We start from the raw sequence: 18,192 nt of genomic DNA, 5'->3' as shown, positions 1-18,192 counted from the left end.
GCCTGTGTGATCATGTGGTGTCAATGGGATTAGGTATCAAGCATCTAAGACCCAGAATAAAACCTTACCCAAGGTGAACGGGGGTGGGGGGGAGGGGTGGAGTGGAGACCCAATTCCCATCTGTAGACAGATGGACTTCTCACAGAGGGGTCATAGGGAAGAGAGGAGCCAGTCGGGGTGCAGTATAGCATCAGTGAAACACACAACTTTCCTCCAGCTTTTTGGTGCTTCCTTCACCCCACTATCATGACCTCAATTCTACCTTACATATTGGATTAGATCAGACCATGCCCACTGCTACAGATAAGAGCCCACAACACAGAGAATCCAGGATAGATCAACCCCTCAGGAGAGTACAGATACCAGGAGGATTAGGGAAGGGTGGGGGGGAGGGGGAATAGATCACAAGGAGCAATCTAGAACCCCCTCCCAGGGGAACAAATAATGGAAAAGTGGGTGAGGGGTGACAGAGGACAATGTAAGATATGGACAAAATAATCTATAACTTGTCAAGGGTTCATTACGGAGGGTGGGCAGGGGAGGGAGGGGGGAGAATTGGTGAGCTGATATCAGGGGCGCAAGTGGGAAGAGAATGCTTTGAAAATGATGATGGCAGCAAATGTGCAAATGTGCTTGACACAATGGAGGAATGAATGGATTGTGATAAGAGATGTAAGAGGCCCCAATCAAAGTATTTTCTTTAAAAAAGTTATTACAGTTTGCTATTGCTAAAATTTAGAGGCACTGTTACATTCACTTTTTTCCATACCATAAGTGTGACTATGTGGGGACCATGGACTTGTTTTTATTTATTTGATAATTAGTTTATTTTATTAATTTAAACTGGATTACAGATACATTACATTGTGTTCCTACTTTATTCCCTTTCTTTTTTCACTAAATAAAACTAATAAATGTTGACTAAAATATTTTTAAATGGAGAGTTAGCAAAGAAGTGTATCATGCTCATTCACTGCTCACTGAACAACTGTAAGTGTCAGAAGTCATTCAGTACTCAGGAACCTAAAATGATTTGCTCTACCTCAGCCCTTGTATATTTACAAAGTGACTAAAATAACTATAATGTGCCAGGATCTTTTTCTTAATGGACCATGACGTATCAATATGAGTGACTCTCTTGCTTAAAGAGAGGTATTAGGCAGTGTCCGGTGAGTAGAAGGGAAAGAGAAGGAGAGCATATGCTTTGTTATTTTCCCTTTCTTCCACTTGTAGCCCCATAACCAAAGCCAGAGATAAAATACTAAGAAAGCAAAACCAGGCATTCTTGAAATATTGGATGCTACATTCTCAAGTATTATTTGAAAAAAAATTAATTGCTTATTTTCAATTCTAGCAGTGTTCTTTTTCAGATATCTTACTTTGGACTTTAATATCATTGTAAAATAAAATTCTGCTATGAAGAAAAAAATGCACACTATAAAAAGTAGCAAGGATGTACAGTCCAATAGTCTGTGATTTATATAATGTCAGTCATGTTTCTTTTAATATTCTCATTCTATGATCATGCTACTAGGGATTAAAAGCACGGTCTGTGAGTATGTGCACACGCTCATGTGTTAAGGTATAGAATGGAGCCTCTATAAGTGTCAAATAATATGCCCTTGGTGAATCAGCAAAATCGCCCGAGGTGACCAGGTTAATGCCTGCTCAGAACACTGGATCTACACATGCTCTGTGCTTCTCTCTCTAACATCTCTAATCTTTCATTTCCCACCAACACTCTTTTTTTTGTAGTCTGTTTGGTGGTTTTGAGTTTATAAACTGTGATTTAGAAACTAATTTTAAAAAATGGTAATAAACACTTTCTTCCATGCATACTATCTTCTGAGTTTCTTCTAAGACTTTAGAGGGCATATTTCAGTACATTTGAGAAAAGATGAACCTATAAATCATACCATATATTCTTTTACATATACATATTTATGAGAAACTTTGAAATTTGCAGGAAACTAAGTTAAAATGTATTATGGAAAGAGAAGTTAAATTAAAATTCAATATATTTATTTTTAGGGATTATATTACCAAGGCTTAATATTTATAGAAGGAATCAGGTCAGCAACATGATAACACATTTTTAAAATATTAATGCCAACAAATAACATTCTAGGTGCTGTTAAGAACATACTTAAGATCAGAGTTACCAATTTTGTAACACATCAGTGGTCTGGGAAGGTGAGAATGGCCTTGACACATGCTGAGATTAATACTGACTGGTAATTGGAGAGAAATTCCAGATAGTCAGATTAATAGTTCAGATTGCATCTGTAATAGGAGACTATAAGTATTACGGTTCAGCAATTCATCTGATGTTATTTATCTCAGAGAAAAAGTTAGGTGTAGTGCAAAGTTCTCCTTTTCTAATATCGTCTAGTTTACTATAATATGAGCATTTTAGGTTTATAAAATATTATCTATGGAACTAAATAATAAAATGTTGATGTGATAATTTTTTCATAGATTGTCAGTTTTACTGATGAAAGTATTATGTGGAAAATAATTTGAGATATAGAAATAGTAAATGCCATATTTTACATTTTTTCCAAAGAAATTTAATGAAGTGTAGATATTCTAAGAGGAAAGCACATGAAACATAGCACATTTGGGGGGTGGAGGGTGGAAGTTAAGATGAAAAGAAGAAATATTCACTCAAAAACACAAATGCACTGTCTTCGATCTGATGCTGACTTCTCTTAACCCTATAGGACAGGGTAGAACTGTCCCCCGGGCGTTTCTGAGATGGGAACCATTTCCAGGTGTAGAAAACCCAGTCTTTCTCCCGAGGAGAGCCTGGTGCTTCCTAACTGCTGACCAGGGCATTGGTAGCCCAACTTGTAACCACTAAACTGCTCTGCCTCTTGAAAGATTCACTAGATCATTTAATTGATATATAATAATGGTATAATGGCAAAATTATGGGATAGAATAGAGTTCATATATCAATTCAATCACAAATTACATATTTTCATCAAAGAACAGACAGATCTTTAAGTGAACCAGTAATATTAGTGAGGCATGTATAACTTAGAATAATAAGCCATTGAAATAAAAAGGACGGGATTTAATCAAGGTAAAATTCAAAACAATTGGGAAGTAAGGAAGAGTGGAAAGGAAAACCAAGGGAGGGGATATAACCTTGAAGGGATGGCAATAAATTAAATTAAAGAAATGTACATTGAGGTAGTTAGTTTATTGTGCCAAACTGGCCGATAAAGACATGTGGGGTTAGTTGAAGGGTGGAGGAATACATGGCTCAGTGAGCTTTGCCTTTCTAGTTCTTGGGTCTCTTGCTATGTGATGGTCGCAGGAGGGTGCAGCTGCCTTAGCAGTTCCCTGCTTCAGCTGGCAAGGTTCACTTCCTGCAAAACATCCCTAAGGAGAAGCCACATGGACCTACCCCGATGCAGCCCTGGGTGCTGGAGCAGCTGTGTGGAGAGCCCTGCCAGCGCTGAGATGCTTACACATTCACTGACTGGCTCTTCCCCTGCAGTCGGCATCATTGTATGTGCTTTGTGAGATGGAGGAGGACTTTGTGGATCGGTGTCAGACATATGGGTTAATGTTGGACTTGTGGGCTTAGGCAACACTGGGTTGGGATATTTTCTTGATACACACTTAACCTATACATAAAACTCTAATATACATGAGTATCTGTGGATTTGTTTCTCTAAAGAACCCAGACTAGGACATTATGGTACTTTGGGAGTGGGGTACTGGAGAAACAAATCAATAGATGGAGAAAAGATGTATGTTTGACCCCTCCCTCTTGGTAGTTTTTCTTGTCTAGCCAGAGGTCAGATAAAACTACACTATTTACTTGGTTGTTTTCTGGGGAACATATGGGAAGTAGGAAAATAGAAAGTTTGTAAGCCCACTTGCTTTAAGTCATTAAAATTTGATCTTTAGATGGGTTTAGGCCATGCCTGCAAAGAAAGATAGGCCCCACCCAGTGGTTTGGAGTACTCAGGAACCAGTAGTCTTGGTCAGATGCTGGAAAAAACCTGGAACCACGAAGAAAACTCCTCTCTGGGACAGAATGTTAAAGGGAGCCTGTGAGCAGACTGAAATGCTTGCTAGGTGGCCACCTGGATCTACTTGTTGAGTGGAAGTAGGAGAAATGCAGCAATAAAGAGACGGTTGAGTTTGGCCACTGACACCTGTGGACTTGGTTTACAGGAAAAAGAGGAGAAGATGAGAGCGGGTTAACTGGTCTAAGGTTCATGACCTAGCAGGAGGGAGCTAGGCTTGTTGAGTATTTGTGAGAGCCCCTGGTCTAAACGCAAGTGCCCAATGGGAACCTTGTGAAGGCTGAGTGAGGCAGCCCATTTTGAGTTGACCAGAACCTGACCAGATGGAGATTTTTGAGCCTGTGAACTGGTTCATATTGTTGCTGACTTTATGGATGGCCTGTCCGGGTTTGACTTTGCTATGGATTCAGACTTCACAAGGTTCCAACTGGAATGAAGACTCTTCATGTCGAAAGATATGATTGTCTTCTCAGAGAACTGGGTTGATGTAAGTGGGCAGTATATAAATTGGATACTCAAAATTGGGGGGATAAAGGCATGAAATGGTTGGCTTACAAACTTCATCGGTGGGGGAACATATTCATAGGATTATAGGATTAAGGTTTAGGTGTTACTTAATTTCAATCGTGAAGCTAAAGAATTGTGTACAGGTGCCAGGTTGGCAAGGGGTGGATTGAGTTCATTAGTTTATTGTGCCAACCTGGCTGATAAAAACATGTGAGGTTAATTGAAGGGTGGAGTGATAAATGGCTTAGTGAGCCTCACCTTTCTAGTTCTCGGGTCTCTTATTTTGTGATGGTCGCACCAGGGTGCAGCTGCCTTAGCAGTTCCCTGCTTCAGCTTGCAAGGCTGACTTCCTGAAAGACATCCCCAAGGAAAAGCCACATGGACCTACCCTGATGCAGCCCTGGGTTCTGGAGCAACCATGTGGAGACTCCTGCCAGCTCTGTGATGCTTACATATACACTGACTGGGCTCTCCTCCTGCAGTTGGCGTCATTGCATCTGTTTTGTGAGATGGAGGAGAACTTTGTGGATTGGTGTTGCATATATGGGTTAATGTTGGACTTGTGGGCTTGGGCAGCACTAGGTTGGGATATTTTCTTGATGCACATTTAACCTTTACATAAAACTCTCTCTTATACATGAGTTTCTGTGGATTTGTTTCTCTAAAGTACCCACATATATGAATTGGATGAAAAACTGATGGTCAGTTCTGTCAAACTTTTTTCTTTTTTAAAAGGAAAAAGAAACTTATATAATCATGTTTATAATTTGCATCTCTCATTGATGTGTAAATTTACCTCTAATCTATATTTTGACCATTATATTTCTTAATTTTAAGTGTTTATGACTTTTGTTGATAATTTTTCCCCCTTATCCCCCCTAACCCTTGCCAGTTTTTAAATGAGCCCTTTTACTTTGGGACCAGTTAGGCACTTCAGAGTTGGTTCTACATAATAGTGACCCTATGTACGACAGAGAAACACTGCCTGGTCCTCAGTCATCCTAAAAATTGGTTTTTTGTTTTGGCTCATTGTTGCAGTCACTGTGCCAATCCACCTCAAGTGTCTTCTTCTGATTTTCTGCCCCTCCAGTTTACCAAATTTGATGTTCTTCTATGGGTACTAGTTTCTCTTATCAACATGTCGAGAGTTTGCAAGACAAACTCTCACCATCCTTGCCTTTAAGGAGCACTGCTGCTGTACTTTCCCACAGCAGGTCCGTTGGTCCTTTGGACAGTCCAAGGCACTCTCAATAGGATTTCCTGTTACCGTAATTTGAACACAGGCAGTCTTTGGTGGTCTCCTTTATTTAATGTCCAAATTTCCCATGCTTACGAGGCACCGAAAACATCATGGATTGTGTCAGGATCACCTTAGTCCTAAAAGTAACATCCTTACTTTTCAAGACTTTTAAGCATTATCATGCAACAAATTTACTGAAAACAATGCATACTTTGGGTTTTAAGTTGCTGCTTCCATGAGCAATTATTGTGATTTTAGCAAGGTGAAGCTCTTGATAACGTAAGTCTTTTCTCCATTTATCATGATGTTACCCAGTAGTTAGAATTTTAGTATTTGTTACATTCAGTTGCAACTATCAGCAAGCACTTCAAGTATTCATTATTTCAGCAAGCAAGTTTGTGTTGTTTTGAAAATTATAAGTTGTTAACAATGTTTCCTCCAATCCTGGTACCTCATTCTTCTTCATATAATCCAGGTCCTCTGAATATTTGTTCAGCATACATATGGAATATGTATGGTGAGAGAGTACAACCCTGCACCCCCCCCCCCCCAGATTTTAAACCATACTAGATCCCCTTGCTCTGTTCACACAACTGCCTCTTGAACTATAGACAAGTTCCACATGAACACAATATAGTGTTCTGGAATTCCTGTTCTTTGCAAAGTTATCCATAGTTTATTATGCTTCACACAGTCCAATGCTTTTTCATAGTCAATAAAACATGTGAGCCTTCTGTTGGATCACCTTTCTTTGGAGTGGGTATAAATATGGACCTCTCCTAGTCAATTATCCAGTCATTTTCTTCCACATTTTCTGTCATTGACAAATAGGTGCATGCAGTGCTTCATGAACTTGTTGGTTCATTTCAATTAGTATTCCATCAATACCTGGAGCCTTGGCTTTGGCTAATTCTTGCAGTGCAGCTTGAACTTCTTCCTTCAGTATCATTGGTTCTTGCTCATATGCTAATGCCTTTATTTTTTAACAGTTTTATTGGAACATAATTTATATATCATATGATAGTTTAATCATTCAATCATATCAAGGAGAATTGTGAAATTACTACCATATCAATTTTAGAACATTTCCTGTCGCCCACCTCTCATGGTTAAATCATCTTTAAAAGGCATTGTTCAACCACATTCATTTCTAGTGCTCCCTCCCATCACCACTTTCTGAGATGGTTGAATGTTGCCAGTTCTTTTTGGTACAGTGACTGTGTATAGTTTTCATCTTCTTATGATGAGTCCTGCATCATTCAATATTTGTATTTATGGTATGTAGAAGTTTGTTTAGTTATTTATAATTATTCAAATACATGCTGAACAAATAATTCCTGAAGTTCACCATATAAAGAACAAGATATCAGGATTTGAGAAAGCTTCATTAACAATCTGACACACACCAATGCAAACTTTGCCAAAAGTGAAAAAAGCTTCAAATATTAAAAGATGAAGGGAAAACACTACAGTCTCCGGTACGACTTGTACTTGACGATAGAGAGAAAGAAAACCCTTACAGCTAGTTCAGTGACCAAAATAGTGCAATGGCAATGAGATTGAGGTCATCGCTGATTTCGTTCTCCCCTAGATGAGCAGTCATTGCCACGGAAGCAGGAGTCAAGAAATCTCGCATAGGGAATATGTGCTGCACGACTTCTTCAGAATATTAAAAAGCACAGTAATCACAATAATAAAGGCAGACTTGACTTAAGCCAGTGGTTCTCAACCTGTGCGTTGTGACCCCTTTGCTAGTCGAAGGTCTCTTTCATGGGGTCACCCGATTCATAACAGTATCAAACTTACACTTATAAAGTAGCAACAAAAATAATTTTATGGTTGGGGGGGGGGTCACCACAACATGAGAAACTGTATTAAAGGGTCACGGCACTAAGAAGGTTGAGAACGACTGACTTAAACCATGTTTTTTGTAAACATATTTATGGGTGTGAAAACTGGACAGTTGTAAATGAAGGCCTAAGAATCTTTGCCACATTCATGTGGTGTTGTTGACAACTTATACTAAATATACTTTGGATTGCCAGAATAATGAACATTTTTTATATCTTAAGAGAGCTTCAACAGAATGCTCCTTAGAAACCAGGAAGGTGACACTTTTTCTCACTTGTTTGGATGTGTCATTAGCAGGGACCCTACCTTGGAGAAGGACCTAGGCTTGGTAAAGTAGCTGGTCGGGTCAAAAGAAGCAGTGGGCAAGAAGGGCTCAAACAGCAGTGAGATTGACAGTAGCCCAGGACAGGGCAAGGTTTTGTTCATTGAAATATTTAAAAGTGCTACCTTGGGAATCATTATGATTTATAATGCAAGAACAGTATGATCCTTTAACATTTATGTACTATTAATTTTCAAATGTTGTCTCTTTTGCTAGTAAAGGTGTTTTAGGATACAGAAGAAAATCTAATCTCAAATATAGTTTAAGGAGAACTTTTGTTATGTCTTCAAGGGTACAAAGACAATATACAATTACAGGCACATCATCCAGATGAGGAAAGTTATTAGCACTAGGTCATAATGGCATCTGAGGATTCATAGTCAGGACTCTGGTTAAAAATATAGCATAGAACAAAAGAAACTGTTATAAATTCCTTGTTAGTGGCAGATCAATATATCACAGTTACAGATGGAATTACAAACTCATGAAAGGAACCATAATTAAGGGATGCTCATCATGTGAGAAAGAAGAGTTTATAAGATTGGTCCAGGGCCTTCCGAATAAGACAGTCAGGACATGAATGATAGGATATGACTATGCAACCCACTATACTGCCTACAGTGCCAGTGATCTCCATCAAGGACACACCAGGCAAGCAGCTAAGAGAGACTGCCCCTCTCTGGGACATTCTTTACTGTCAAAGCTCCCAGGGCTGGCTGAAGAGAAGTGGAGGCCAACCACTTCCAATGTACTCCTCTTGAGGGCAACACTATCTACATCTTAGGTTAATGATTAGAATTCATTCTATGGCGATTGAAAATGAATGTTGGGTTTCACTGTCCCCCATAGCATTCTGCTCAGGATTTAAGCACTAACACAAAGGGTAACTCATATTCAAGTGGTCATGGAATTGTCAAATAATACAATTCTCCCCTCTGATCATGGATCATGTCGCTAATCATGCTTTGTTGACACATGCTTCTGTGCTGCTTCCAGGTACATTTAGCACAAACCTTAGATAGCTGCCGGTTAAGAGAAACTTTTAAGACCCCACACGTTATTTTTTTCCTATAGCTGGCCACTATCTCATTTCTTTACTGCACTTTGCTATTTCACTGATATCTGCAGTGATCTCTTCATAAGAGACGTATTGAGGTGGGCCACATCACAAGAATGAATTGTGCTCAGATTAGGGTTCAGATTAAGTCAACAGTCAAAGTCAATTCTTAAACCTAAGGTATGATCCACTTTAGAGGCAGCATGATTAGCTTGAGAATCAACACAAATAATCTCCACAGCATTTGGTAATTATTTGGTCAATCTAAGAAGAATATCATTATCCAGCCAATTGTATAGAAGCTTAAATACTAGGGGGGAAAGTAAATATTGGAAAGCCTTTTAGACAAAAATACATTCAGTTTTACAGATTAAAAACTTAAGTGACAATGGTGCTGGGGAAAACTGTAAGAGTTAGACGCAAGACAGTGATTCCAATAATACTCATTCACTGAGGCAAAACTATTTGTCTGCAGAACTAAGACATGCCACAAAAAGCAAAGAAAATAGGAAATCTATGGCAATCTCAAACTGCCAATTATTGAGCAGCTTCAAAGCAATAGAGATTTGAAGCAAAGTACAAAGACTTCAAATTCTACAACCTTGAGACCGCGATCCTCTGCTTCTTCTCACTCTAGCACGTTTCATCTTTAAGTCCAAAGGAGGATTTGTTACTTTAATATGTAACAGGTGTGTTAAAAGCAAAGTTCAATTCTCTAACTAAGGTTTTCAAATAGGGTTCTTTTGATGGGTCCTATGAAAAATGCTATACACCTTGAAAAGACAAAGTCTGAAATCCAGGTAGCCCAGAGCATAAGGCCTGGGTCACCAAATGGAGAAAGGAAGTTTGGCACAACATGCATGATTATTAATATAACACAGGTCCCATTCTCTCTCTGGGGCCTATACAAGCAATATTAATTGATTTTTCCCCCAAAGGGCAGGTTTCTCTTTCTAGTTGACCCACTAGCAGAAGTGAAGCAACCTCTCAGAGACAGACTTAACTCCTCCTCTGTGGGCATGACTTTCCATAAGAAATCAAGAAACACCATTTTTTGAGTACCTATCAAATTAGAGTTACTGTGTAACAGTGCTATATAAAACTGACCCTAGGTAAGGTGACTTGCTCTGAAGAAATGGTTTTTAAGTAATGCAAATAAAGGAGTGATAAACTGATTGTAAGTGTTAGATACACATACCATACCATTACTTGGAGACCAGAAAAAATAGTAATATGGCCTGCCTTACACCCAAATGATCAGTCTGGCCTGTGTGTGTGTAGTTTCTATCATTTAATAGACTTTATTTTTCAAAGGGCAAATTGCTCAGGTCAATAGGGCCCACTGGTTTACCTGGATTCCTGTTCAAATTCAAAATAACATTTATGAACCAATAGTTTTGTTTTCTGGTTAAGACTCAAAGTTCAAAAAGAGAACATCTAGAGGAAAGTGGTTCACATGTGAAATATTCCAACTTCCAATACATACAAAGGCAGAACAGATATATTAATAGTAGTATGCTGCTTGTTGGAAAATTACATAAGTTTAAGAACATTATGTATCATGAGTTATCTGTCTATATCTAAATAATACTAGTAGTCGCCATATTCTGAAATGAAATGTCAGGTTGTATGTGGACAGGGAAATGAATATAGACACTGAAATGCTCATGTTTTAATAAACAAAACTCTCTTGAAGTTAACAGACAATCTTACTGTTACTCTGTTTTGTAACCCATAGTTCAAATCTCATTAGCTTCTCTAGGCACAGTAGTTATGAATTTTTAAATGTGCTAATAGGAGCAATCGAGAGTCCTGAGAAACCGACTTAACTGCTCATCTGTGGTTGAACAAAAGGTATACAGCTGAGAAGAAAGGAGAAAAGTAGTTACTTATATACAGAAGGTTCACTGAAGATCCCAATCAAACTTTTACTAACATTGAACCTATTTAGTGGCTAATTATATTTTTGACAGCATTGTTATCACCTATAATTCACAAACGCTGTTACCTTTGAGTTCTAGAAATCTAGACTTAGACTAGTCAGCCTCCCATTTCAAGAAAGTAATAATTTTATTAAAGTCCAAGGTCCTGGTAGGGTGTGACCAAGAGTAATGTAAACAAGAGGAATTATTGAAACCCAAAGGAAGGCTGAACATGATAGTGGGATAAGAAGAAAGTGAAAGGAAATAGAGGGAAGAGCTAGAAGGCAAAGGGCATTTATAGAGGTCTAAATAAAGGCATGTACATATATAAATATGTTTATATATGAGGATGTGGAAATAGATCTATGTGCATATATGTATAGATTTGTATTAAGGTAGCAGATGGATATTGGGTCTCCACTCAAGTACTCCCTCAATGAAAGAATACTTTGTTCTATTAAACTGGCATTTCAGGATGCCCACCTTCCCCACACAATCACTGAAGACAAAAGAGTGCATAAGCAAATGTGGTGAAGAAAGCTGATGGTGTCTGGCTATTAATAGATATAGTGTCTGAGGTCTTAAAGGATTGAAGTTAAACAAACAGCCATCTAGCTCAGAAGCAACAAAGCCCACATGGAAGAAGCGCACCAGCCTGTGTGATCACGAGGTATAAAAGGGATCAGGTATCAGGCATCAAATAACAAAATATCATATCATTGTTAATGAAGGGGCATGCAGGGTAGAGACACAAAGCCCATCTGTAGGCAATTGGACATCCCCTTACAGAAGGGTCACAGGGAGGAGATGAGCTAGTCAGGATGCAGTGTAGCAATGATGACAACTTTCCTCTAGTTCCTAAATGCCCACCCCACCCCCACCCCCACCCCCTATCAGGATCTCAATTCTACCCTACAAATCTGGCTAGATCAGAGGATGTACATTGGTACAGATAGGTACTGGAAACACAGGAAAACCAGGGCCGATGATCCCTTCAGGACCAGTGGTGAGAGTGGCAATACCAGGCGGGTGGAGGGAGGGTAGGTGGGAAGGGGAACCTATTACAAGGATATACATATAACCTTCTCACTGAGGTACGGACAACAGAAAAGTGGGTGAAGGGAGACATCGGAAGTGCAAGATATGACCAAATAATAATTTATAAATTACCAAGGGTTCATAGGGGAAGGAGAGGGAAGAGGGGAGGGAGGGGGAAAATGAGGTGCTGATGCCAGGGGCTTAAGTGGAGAGAAAATGTTTTGAGAGGTAATGAATGTACAAATGTGCTTTACACAATTGATGTATGTATGGATTGTGATAGGAGTTGTATGAGCCCCTAATAAAATGATATTTTTAATCCAATGTAATTCATTTTTTGTTGGAAATTTTTGGTTAAAGCTTTATATATGGCAAAACTGTATTTGGTCATGGTTAATGCATAATAATATGCAAATATATTTTTGAAATGACAAGATTAATTGGGAAGTTCCTGAACCAATGCAAAGCCAAATAAGGTTAAATAAAAGTCCAAATAATGTTAGAGCAAAAGGAATTAATTTAATATATAATTCTTAGACTTTCAGGTATAATATAAAAGCTAGATTACTAAACCTATCACATTTGCCCCCACTATTCCTACTGGTCAAATATACTCACAAATATAATCTCTTAAGTAATTAACATGTACTGAAACTAATCACTATTATATACTCGCCATTGTAGGGTCTAAATTACGTAACCCCTTTGAAATATTATGGTCCCACTGCTCTATTACTAGAAAGCACTTGCACTTATTTGACATTGTGTGGTGATTCATTTGATTTTTAATTTTATGAATAAATCTCATAAACTTCATCTAGTGCCATAAACACGTTAAATATTTCTTTTTTTCTTGTTTTCTAAATAAAGCAATATTGACTTCTACAACTTATCACACAACTTCAAGCTAGACTTTATCTTTTGCATTCAGCTACAGACATTCTGCTTTAAGACAAAATTACCATATACACGTGAGCATAAACCAACCTGAATATCAGCCATGGCACCTAATTTTACTACAGAAACCGCATTAAAAATGTGCTGTAAAACTTGGCTCATATACGAGTATATATGGTACTTTATTTTTCTTTGTTTTAAAAAAATAGAAAATGTTACTAGGTCATTCTGTCTTAAATCTAGTTTTTCAGTTATTTTTAAAAACTGTAGTGTGTCCTTTAGTAACCTAGGACACACTAAGTCCTTTCACGTGGGTTTACTCATCCAAAATGCTAAATTTACTAAATGAGTATGACACATGCAATTTTTAAACATGGAAGACATACTAATTTGAAAAGGTATTGAGATAAAAGTCACATCTTAATTAAGCCGGCAGATTTAAGAGGAACAAGTTAGCAATTAAAATAATATTCTTACATAAAAATGACCATCCCAAGATGTAAATATTTACTATAGCAATCAGATAAAACATAGTAATATTTATGATGCTTTAATGGTCTCCTGGGATGTCTTAATGGCTCTAAGGGAAAAATAGTCTTAGATGACCCTCCACGCCAAATTATCCAGACACCATGTGTCTGTCTTAGAGCTATATAAAAATTCACAGGAAGAATTTTCTATGAATATCGAAGTAAGGAACAAGTACACATAGCACACAATTAGTCTAACTCAAAATATTCAGTTTAGATCCCATGACCTCCTGAAGTTCTGATTTATTAGGAATGATGTGAAAAAAGCTGGAGCTTCAGCCTCTTTGGCCACCATGTTGTTTGGTAAATTCAATCTATCTTTGACCTGAAAGCCATTCAATTCAAAGAATTAATTATATTTTCAAACTAGTAGTTACATTTTTTCACAATGACGAGAACTCTACATTTTAAAAATAATACTGTAGACTCCTCCCCAATGAAATATTAAATTAATTAAACTCAGGTGAGTAAAGCTTCAGTTATATCAAATTAATTTATCATTAATGGGTTCTTCAAACATTACTCTTGCAAATCTCTTATTGCCCTTTAAAAAAATCATTTTATTACAGGCTGTTACAACTCTTATCACAAACCCTTTAAAAGAAAAAAGTGAACATACTAATATTTGAATATAGTTTTTATGGAAAAACATGCGAACTTGTGATCACAACAAATATTTATTAATTCAATTTAATATCAGCAAATTATTTAAAATATCTTAAAATTATTTACCACAGGATACTACTGAAATAAAGTTGTGACATTATTGTTACCTTACTTTTTAATCTAAAGTTAACTTTCTTAGATTCCTTAAAATGTCTACATGTTGTGTTAAAAAGAAAAAAATATTCTGGTCATTTTGTAGATTCTAACTCATAGTGATCCCAGAAAATAGAGCAGAAACTGCTTCCAAGCGTTTCTGAGATTCTAAAATACAATTGGAAGCAGTCTGGCCTAGCTTTTTTCAAGTTGCCATTTGGTTTGAAGTGGCACATTTTGCTTATCTTGATTCACCTGACCATTGCATACCATCTGGCTATTTGGACATAAAACTGTCTAAAATTAGCCCTAGTCACTTGCATATCTAAATTAGCTCAGACTGACGGTATTAGTCTGTGTTGCACTGACTGAAGCGGAAAGACTTCAACACGCCGCCCCCCCCCTTTTTTTCCCAGTGGATTACATTTGGTAGAATATTGAATTCCAGTTACTTGTAGAAGTCTACATTCTAAGATTTATATGCACATACAAAAACCTGTCCAAATGAACAATTTCATCCATTTTTTCATAAACTTTCTGAGGTGCCAGTGTACTCAGACTCCAGGTGACCATCTGTACAGCAGTGGGAAATACTGCTCCGAGCTGCTCCATCCTCACATTGATCTTGTTCTTGATTCCCTTGTGGCAGCCGTCGTGTCAATCCATCCCTCTGGGGCTCTCTTCTTTCTCACTGCCTCTCTGCCTCTAGGGACTGGTTGCTCCTGATAACAAGTCTGAAATATGAGAAACAAAACCTCGCCAGCCTTGCCTCTAAGGAGCATTCTGGCTGTACTTCTTCCAAGAAATATCTGCTCAAAATTTTGGTAGTCCATGGTATTTTCAATGTTCTTCCCAGCATCATAATCTCATGCAGAGATTCTTCCTTATTCAGTGTCCAACATTCACATTCATAAGACTCAATGGAAAATGCCACTGATCAGATCAGACACACCTCAGTCCTCGAACTAGCAGTGCTGGTGTTCAACATTTTTAAAAGGGCAGCAGATTTACCCTGCTTTCTCTGACCACTTGACTGTTGCTTGAAGGAGCGTGGATTGTGGATACAAGACAGGTTAAATCTTTGAGAATTTCACGATATTCTCCATGTATCATGATGCTACCTATTGATTCAGTTTGAGGATGTTGGTTTTCTTTACATTGCATGGTATTTCATCATTGTATTGCTGCGATTTTTGATCTTCAGCAGCAAATGCTTTGAATCCTTCTCACTTTCCGCAAGCAAGGTTGTTACATCTCTTATATCCCAGATTGTCAATTCCTTATAGCACAGATTGTCAATTACTGTTACCACATTCTTGTTCATAGAAGCCAGCTTCTCTGATTATTTGCCTAGCAAATAATTTAGAATTAATTAAATAAGCAGTGTGAGACAGTACAGTCCTGGTGCACACATCTTCTGTCTTTAAAGGTACACTAACCCTTCCTCTGTTCCCCAAACCACCAATTATCAATGTATCAGCTAGTTATGCATGAGCATAATTAAGCATTCTGAAAATCCCATTTTTCTCAAGGCTAAACGCCACATAGTTGAAAGTCTTTGTGTAGTCACGGACATACAAGTTAACATCTTTTTGGCATTCTCTTTCATCCAAGCTCCAGCTGATGTCAGTAATGACTTCCCTTGTTCACTGCAGCTTCCTCCAAATGTACGGCTGCAGCCACGGTCGGATGATTCTCAAAAAATTGTATTGGAATGTGACCTGGCTGCCATTGCTCTATAATTTTAGAAGTATGTGGAGTCTCCTTTCTTTAGAATGGGTACAAATGTAGATCTCTTCCAGGCAATTGGTAAAGTAGTTGTCTTGCCAGTTTGGGGCATAGACAGGAAAGTGCTTCATCACCTTGTCGAAATATTTTAATTGGCATTCTATCATATCCAGAATTCTTGTTCTTGTCTAAAGTTTTCAGAACAAGGTGGCCTTTTATCTTCATGATCATTGGTTTTTGCTTATATGCTACCTCTTAAAATAGTTGAATGCCACCAGTTCTCTCTACAACAGTGATTTTGCGTATTCTGGTCCTTTTATTCTAATGCTTACTGCATCATTCAATACTTTGCCTATAGAAACTTTCAATATTCACACTCAAGGCTTATAATTTTTCATGAGTTCTTTCAGTTTAAGATATAGAGATTGTGTCCTTAACTTTGGTTTTCTAACTCTAGGTCTTTGTACATTTCCTTATAATATTTTGCTTTGTCTTTTAAATTTCTGTTCAGCTATTGTATCTCTTCATTTATTCCATTTACCTTTGCTACTGTAGGCTTAAGAACACGTTTGGTAGTCTCTTTTGACATCCACTTTGATCTTTTCTTTCTTTTTATTTTAAATACGATTTTGCTTTCTTCTTGTCATCCCACAGCCTCTCAGGTCTTGTATTGAGTGCATTGATGTCCAATGTGTTTAATGCATCAAATCTGTTCTTGATGGGTTCTCAAAATTCAGGTGTGAAAGTCACAGTTAAATTTTTACTCTTGTCAAATGGTTTTCATTTTCTTCATCTTCAACTTGAACTTACATATATGTAATTGATTGTCTATTCCACCGTTGACCGCTGGTCTGATTTTAGCTGCTGATATTGAGCTTCTTGACCATCTCTTCCCACAGGTGTAGTCTATTTTATTTCTGCTAATTCCATCTGTAGAAGTCCATGTATATAGTCACCTGTTGGGTTGTTGAAAAATGTATTTGCTGTGAACATGTCATTGGACTTGCAAAATTCTGTGATAAGATATCAGCTTTGTTTCTATCACCAAAGTCATATTTTCCTGTGGGAGACAGCCCACACTGGATGGGTCCTAAGGAACGGCTATGTAATTGAAGGGAATAAATAGAAATAAAGACCAAAAGCTTAGGGTGCTCACCTTCTCCATGAAGCCAGTTCCAGGAAGGAAAGAGCACTCACATTTAACAGTACCTTTATACAGTCTTAGGACATGCAGACCTCAGCGACTACATATGTAGCAAGGTGGACAGTATCTCAACTTTTCAGGTCCCTGAACTCACTGGGGGAGAAACCTAATACTAGAATTGGACACAGACAGTGGGGGGGGGGGGGGGTTGACTTCCGCTTGAGCAGGGAGAACAAAGGCAACATGTCTGCTTCCATAGAGAAAGACCCTCAATTAGCCATGTGCTTATAAGCGATATCATTAATGTAGCACTGGTATGGGAGGATATTGTAAGCCTGCTTTTTAATTAGTAGAGTGTGACTGGGACGCTTCTCCAACTTGCAAATGTGAAGGCCATTTTTCACCCAGGTCCATGGCTTTCCAGGCTTCTTTAATCATGGGTATAGAGAATTTGTCCACATACACTTTCTTCCAAGTCTTCAGTTTCCCACATTTTCAAACTACTGTTCCTTCCTGTTTGTTTCCAACTTTTGCATTCCAATGGCCAATAATTATCGATATATTTGATTGCAAGTTTGGTCAATTACAGACGGAAGATCTATTTCATCATCACTAGCTCAAGTGGTTGGTTTATCAGTAGTACAGATTGGATTTCCTTGAAAGCAGATAGATACAATCTTACCACAGACAGCATAATACTTTGAGATAGATCTAAAGATGTCCCTTTTGATGATGAATACAAGTCATGCCTTGATTTTGTTATTCCCAGAATAATAAAACATTTCTAGTCTAACCACTAGACAATGTTTTCATCCAAGGCAGGCACTGTTTTGTGTGAAAGTCAAATGCCTGATATCTAGCAATTTATAAGACCACTCACTGCCAGTGTGTTTTTGTTCTGTTATTTCCTGTTATTAATATTAACAATTATACAACATTCTAGACACAGCACAAACATTCAAAAATAGCTACATACTTTTATACTCTTTCAGTTAGATTTGCCCATTTAAAAGTGCCTGAAAAATTCTTTTTACAAGTGATATTCTAAAGAATTCTGGAATGATGAAATGGAAGTTTCCACTGCAGGAATAGAGAGAAAAAAAAGTCATTCTGTCTTATGAAGAAATAACACATGTCAAAACAGCACTATT

Source organism: Tenrec ecaudatus, chromosome 11 (genome assembly GCF_050624435.1).
Source record: "Tenrec ecaudatus isolate mTenEca1 chromosome 11, mTenEca1.hap1, whole genome shotgun sequence".
Taxonomy (NCBI): domain Eukaryota; kingdom Metazoa; phylum Chordata; class Mammalia; order Afrosoricida; family Tenrecidae; genus Tenrec; species Tenrec ecaudatus.
Note: the sequence above shows the minus strand (reverse complement) of the source record.